Raw genomic sequence first — 7393 nt, forward strand, 5'->3', positions numbered from 1 at the left:
CCTGGGTTCTAAAACCAAAACAGAACAAAAATATATAATATGATAATAATTCATAATATGATTCTATTTTATAAAGTAAAAAAAAAATTCTTATAAATGGCTGGGCTGGGGTGTAGCTCAGTGATAGAGCACCTGCGTATCATATATGAGGCCCTGGGTTTGATTCTCGGCACTTCAAAAACAAAACAAAACAAAACAAAAAAACCCCTTATAAATGTATATTACTTTATACATGGAAAAGTGGAAAAACGAAAGATTGGGGTCTGTGGAATTTTATTTTCTAATTAAAATTTTTATATTATTTGTAATGAGGATGTATTTGTCTCAGAAAAATCAGCACAGACAAATTTCTAATAAAATTACTTTGAGGCTTAGAAATCAATTTTTCCATAGCATCAGTTAACAATATTCATTCATCTCAGATTATTATGTGTGGTATTGGAGAGACAGAAATGAATAAAATATATTTCCTGCCTTTAATTTTATCATACTCCAGTGGAAAAGTTTTTAAAGTTCAGGAAATAATATTGAGTACCTGGCCCCATATGCCAGGCCTTTGAAACAAGAGAGACAGGAGCTTAATTCATAATTTACTGGGTACTTACTTCCTATGTCAGGCTCTGTGCTAAGGCAGGTAAGTAGTGTCAGATCCTTACATGGTCTCATTTGCTCACAAAACTGCAAATAACATCCACATGATGAAAACCCTCAGAGTTATACCACCTGGCTTGAATTTGAGTCTCATCCATTCAACTGTCTTTTTGATGACTGTATTTATTTATTTGGTACTGGGAATTGAACCCAGGGTGCTTTACCACTGAATGACATTCCCAACCCTTTTCATTTTTTTAATATTTATTTTTTAGTTGTAGGTGGACACAATATCTTTATTTCGTTTTTATGTGGTGCTGAGGATCAAACCCAGTGCCTCACATGTGCTAGGTGAACGAGCACTCTACCACTGAGCTACAACCCCAGCCCCTTTTCATTATATAATATGTATATATGTTGTAGGTGGACATAATACTTTTGTTTTATTTGTTTATTTTTATGTGGTGCCAGGGATCAAACCCAGTGCCTCACACATGCAAGTGCTCTATCACTGAGCCACAACCTCGGCACCCTCTTTTCATTTTTTATTTGAGACAGGGCCACACTAATTTTCTGAGGCTGGTCTTGAACTTGCTGTCCTCCTGCCTCTGCTTCCCAAATCACTGGGGTTACAGGCGAGTACTACTTCACTAGGCTTAATGAGTCATAGAAAATTTATTCAAAAACAAACCCTCAAACTTAATATGTCCAAATAGAAACTGGTTTTAACACCAGGGCTGTTCCTCTCTCCACCCTGGTTCATCTCTACAAACAGACCATCTTTCACCCTGGTGTTCAAGACAGAAACCTGGAGGACTTCCCCAATGAAGTTCTCTGACTCTTGATCACCACCTAGAAGGTGGGTCTTGCATCCATCCACTTTTTTCCTTCTTTACAATTCTCCTTGTTTATACTTCTTGGCAGCAAGCTCCTTACTATTTTCCTTGCTGTTTCTTGTTCCTCTCTAAACCATTCTCTCTACAGTAGCCAGAAGGGATTCCCTGTATGGAAGCAATAGTAACAAACCCCAAACCAAACCAAAACAAACTAAGACAAATAAAACTGAAAATTAGTTAATTTTTTCATCCCCACATCTTCCTGGGGAGACTCTTGGCTCTGAGGCTTCTGTTGTGCTGATCTGTATTAATTGGCAGAAATGCAGAATGATGAAGTCAGAAAGGAGATACACACACACACACACACACACACACATATATATCACTTTAGTAAAGACATGGCATTTTTCAAGGAATAATTATGGACCTTAGTAGGTAAGAGAATGAGGACAAAGAAAGAAAAGTCAGGTCCAAGTCTGGCTTACTTTTTTGACAATAATATCTAGAGAAGAGAGATTGGAGACTGATGCTGTGTTATGATAAAAGGGGAAAAAAAAACCCTTGGAGACATAGATTAAGATTTTTAAAATTATGTTTACTGATTTATGCAAAGAAATTTCACTTCATGCTTATCCCATAGATTTCATAAATATTAGGTTGCTTTACTTTTCTATTTTTGATATCAGTGGTTTCAACAGTATGCTGATACAGGCAATGAGTGGGCCCAGATCTATTAAAAATAAACCATAGTACTTTGAATAAAATCTGAAACCCTTACCAGTGTCTAAAAGTCTCCGCATCATGTAGCCTCTACCTCTCCAGTCTCATCTCTGAACTACTCTCACTTTTGCTGACACTGGCCTTCCTTTGGCACGTTAAGCAAATACTGTTTTCCTTTCTTGGGCTCTAACATAGCTTTTCTGTTTGGAATGTTCTTTCCATGATGGCTTATTCTTTCAGGTCTCATCTAAAATGTCACCTCTTCAGAAAGGACTTCCTACCTACCTTAGCTAAATCTCTGTTGTTCTCTTTCATAGTACTGTATATTTTTTTATAGAACTTTGCAGTTGTTAATTCATTCACATATGTGGTTATGTGCACGTTCATGCACATGTGTTTTTCCTTGCTCATCACCTCCAGCAGATGTAAGTTCACCAGGACAAGGAGCTTATGGGTTTGTTCATCACTATAGAGCCATCACAGTGCTCTGCACATAGAAGTTCATCAATGAGTTGTTGAGTGAGCAAACAAGCTTGACACTGAGAACGAACCAAAGATGCTGAACAAATAATTGTGTTATGATGACCACAACTTTTAGACCCCGGTAAGGGTTTCAGATTTTATTCGAAGTACAATGGTTTATTTTGAATAGATCTGGGCCTACTCATTGCCTATATTAGCATAGTGTCTCATTCAAATGAAACAACTGATACCAAAAACAGAAAAGTAAAGCAACCTAATATTTACTGAAATCTATAGGATGAGCATGAAGTGGAATTTCTTTACATCAGTCAAAAAACACGATTTAAGAAATCTTAATCTACGTCTCCATAGTGGTCATGGTGTTACTGTAAACTTAATTTTAGTGGAAAACAAGACAATCTAGTCTTCCCTGATCTAAAAATGGATTAGATCAGGTGAGAAGAGTGAAGTGTTCCAGGCAGAGGAAGTAGCAAGTTTAAAAGCCTCAGAATTGGAGTATGGGATATTTGGAGAAATGAAAGAATAGCAACATAGCTAGAGCCTTGAGAGGAAGAGGCAGAGGTGAGTGGGAAGTTATGGTAAGTCTCAGGCTATGGACTTTGTTTTAAAGGAAATGAAAAGGTTTAGGCAGTGAGTAAAGTTATTAGGTTAATGGGTGGGTTTCTTTTTTAAAAAAATATTTTATTAGTTGTTGATGGACCTTTATTTATTTATAATGTGGTGCTAAGAATCTAATCCAGTGCTTCACACATGCTAGGAAAACGCTCCACCACTGAGCCACAAACCCAGTCCATTTCTTCTTCTTTTTTCCCCCAATGCTAGGGTTAAACCCAGGGCCTTTACATATGTTAGACAAGTGTCCTACTATTCCCCACCCCAAGTTTGTGTTTTTAAATAAACAGAATAATATGTGGGGAATGGGTTATAGGTGGGGAATGGGATGCTTGGTGAAGTAGGGTAGGGTATATTGTAGCGATGATCTAGGAAAACTCGGTAGGTGAATGAATATATGAGAAGAGAGAGGTCCAGATAGAGGGGACAGTTAGATCTGGAGAATAGTGTTAGATTCTAGGAAGTTGTATGATTAAGATACAGCAACTCACTGGCCTTACCATAAGGGTAGGGTGTAGGGTAGCGAAGATCTACGAAAACTGGGTAGGTGAATGAATGTAAGAGTACAGGCCAGAGAAGAGAGAGGTCTAGATAGAGGGGACAGTTAGATCTGGAGAATAGTGTTAGATTCTAGGAAGTCATATGATTAAGATACAACTCACTGGCCTTACCATAGGAAAGAGCAAGAGTCAAGATGACTTCCAGAGTGTTGATTTAGACCATAGAGTAGAAGGTTGTGCCAGCACCAAGATAAAGAAAAACTGCACTGCAAGGGGAGCCAGTGGGAGGTGGATGAGTGGTGAGGATGATGATAAGGCTTGTGGTACATGCGAAATATATAAGAGAAGATACCAAGCAGACAGTTAATAGATGGCAGTGTGAGGGTCAGTGGAATTCTGGGCACAAATACAGTTATCAGTCTAGTGAATGAGTAAAGTGAGATGTGTATGTAGGGTCCTAAGGTACCTCACTATTTCAAGATCAGTGAGAATGAGCCAGCAAGAGTGAGCTGGAGAGGTAAAGGGAATATGGGGAATGTGTGTGGGGCTACAGAAGGTCTTAATGACATGGTCTAAGATGAAAGTCTGAGTAAACTAGCAGTTAGATTTTAAGAAGAGTAACACTAAGCAATGTAAGTTCTGTTAACTCACCTGTTTTCCTGGATATCATATATCAAAATTTCTAGGGGGAAAAACACCTCTCCAAATCCTACCTTAAAAATGACTATCTAGGCCTAGTATTGTGGCTCAGTGGTAGAGCGCTTGCCTAGTACCCATGAGGCACTGGGTTCAATCCCCAGCACCTGGCCCCCCACAAAAAATACTAAATAAAGGTATTGTGTTCATCTACAACTAAAAAAATTTCTTTAAAAAAGGGCTATTTTCATGTATTTTATCATCTAGTATTTTATATGCATAAACATTTTTGCATTGTTGCAACTACAATGGATACATAATTTTGATTTTTTTTCCACTTTAAGTGAAAGGAATTTATGGCTTTATAATTATCATTTTAGTAACTGTATAATGTTCCATTCAATCACATTTTAGAGATTTTTATGAAAGGATATGTCTGATTCTATTAAAACTATAGGAAAATAAACTTTTGTCACTATAAAATTCTTCCCTACAGCATGATCATTGTAAAGAGTTAAGCAAATACAGGAGCAAAATATTATTATTATTATTATTTCAGTACTGGGGATTAAACTGAGGGCCCCACAAGTGCTAGGCAAGCACTCTACTTCTGAGCTACACTCCCAGCCCCTCTTCTGAATTTTAAATACACACAAACCAATTTCTATATGTTGCCTTTTGCCTACAACTTCATACAGTTACATTTCAACCTTGAAAAGAAAATGGAAAATTTGAATTATATCCTAAGATGAGCAAGGTTAAACTAGAGGAAGACATGTTTATTTCATTGATCCTTGAAATACAAGGACTTTCTTCATAAACTAGTAACAAAGATCAATATGTCACCTTGATGCACACTGTTTGCTTTGACTCTTTCACAACAGATAATGCAGTCAAGGGCAAAAGTAAATGATGCTTTTATTCATTGCTATTAAACCTTAAAAACAAACTAAATTGTTCCAAGGTATCCAAATTTCCAAGCAAATTCCTAAATTTTATTTATATTTTTATTTTTTAGCCTTCTTTACTGATTTCATGCTTTCAAAGCTTTTACATCCTCACAAATATCCTTTAGTACAAATTGGCTGAAATGATTAATACTTGCTTCAGCTGAAGTGTTCCTTCTTATTTGTTTAAAGATAACCCCTAAACTGATGAATGAACTGAACTGTCACATGATAAGAAAAAGGCACTTAGGATTTGAGTTTCTTGTAGGAAAGGGTGAACCAATTCCACCAGATCTCATGACTGAGTCAAGGACAGTTTTACTCTTTGATCTAATAAACTTCTCTTTTAGAAACCAGTTATTTAGCTCAGAGAAGCTAAAAGACTCTTCTTGCCACCAACAGTCTTTAATTTGGTGATATTCAGAGTAACTGAACAGAGAGCCTAGGATACTAGAGCTGCTTGATTCCTTTTGGCTTAACTCAGTTACATAAGTATAAAGCTCCTACTTTGTGCAAGACAAAGTACCATGTACAGTATCTATAACATTCTTACTTAAAGACATGTCTCCTTCTCATTAAGATCAGACTTAGTATTGTATATGGGTCTTGTTGGCAGTTTCCTGTGTTCCTCTTTAGTGAGCAACTATTTTGGTCTTCCCTCCAGGTTGTTGAGAATATGTAGTAATGCCAGGTCTATCCAGAGTACCAGCCAACTTAAGGCAGGTTCCTGGGCTAAGGACTGGGTTTCTTTTTGTGTTGCGGGGAGAGAGGAGGAGAAAGGGGAATGGATGGTAAGGAGAATTATGAGCCTCTGAATCATTTGAGATCCTAGAAATGTTGACTACCTTCTATACACCACGTTCTCATTGAACCCTTGGTTAATTATCAGAAGTGTATGAAGGAGACTATATCATTCAACTGCATTTTACAGATAAGGAAACTGGCTGGTGACCACGGTCAGAGTAAATGCTGGATCTGGGATCCAAATCTCTTTTCTAGGTCTTCAAAGGCTTTCTGCTACAGTGTATAGGGACCCAGTTGGTGTATAGGTCTATAGCCAATCATACAGTACCCATCACCTCCACATTTTTACAGGACAAAATCTATCTAGAATGTCTATCTAATAAAGAAGCAAAGAGAAAAGAAGTCATGAACATGCCTGTGAAGGGTGTGGGTCTACCTTTTTCCTTTTTTGTCTTGATGAGGAGCCCCTTAGGTCATTTTAGAACAGGCTTCAATGCCTGCCATCTGGATTCTGTACCCATATCACAAAGACTTGTTTCCTTCACTCAACTAAAATATGAATGGCTGTCCTAGTTCCGTCTCAAATAATAGTTGTGAAGATCAAATAAGGCACTAAACTGTAGCAGACATCCTTCCAAGATATTGGGAAATATGAAGTAGCTACTTAAATTCCTGATTACTTGAGTTACTTGAGGAAGCAATAGTATTTGGTAACTGAACTTAATTGATACTATCTAAAATCACATTCTAACCAGCAAATTTAATCCAAGATTTGGCCCTTTGTAGAGTTTTTTAAAGACAAGGAAAAAAAAAAAAGAGTAGGGTATAAAATGCCAGTAAGAATAATTAAATTTCTTACTCTTTTGAGCCCTACCCCATAGATGAAATGAGGACAGAACAAAAAGATTTAGAAAAAAAGCCAGAGAGAGACACTCGTATGTGTTAATACACAGTACATAGTACTGTGGTAAGGAAATAAGTTATGGGGTAAAGGCTTCAGACTGTCCCTGGGGACCGCTCCCGTTCTGGGCAGTCCCTTTGGCAATACTCCAGAGTCTTGAGTCCCAGGGCTCCCCCCAGCGGTAAGGGAGAGACGCGTGTGATGAGGCGCGCACTTACGCGTACATTCACAAGTACACATACACACACACACACACACGCACACGCACGCACGCACACACACGCACGCACATACGAGGCCTGCGTCCTCCGCTCCCCCTAGCCCCGGGGGGGCGGGTCTCTTTCTCTTTAAAGAGCAGACGGTCTCCGCACAAACCCAGGCTCTCTAAGGCCCCGGGGGCCCGGGACCCGAGCCGCTCGCAGC

Source organism: Marmota marmota, unplaced genomic scaffold, assembly GCF_001458135.2.
Source record: "Marmota marmota marmota unplaced genomic scaffold, marMar, whole genome shotgun sequence".
NCBI classification, from domain to species: Eukaryota; Metazoa; Chordata; class Mammalia; order Rodentia; family Sciuridae; genus Marmota; species Marmota marmota.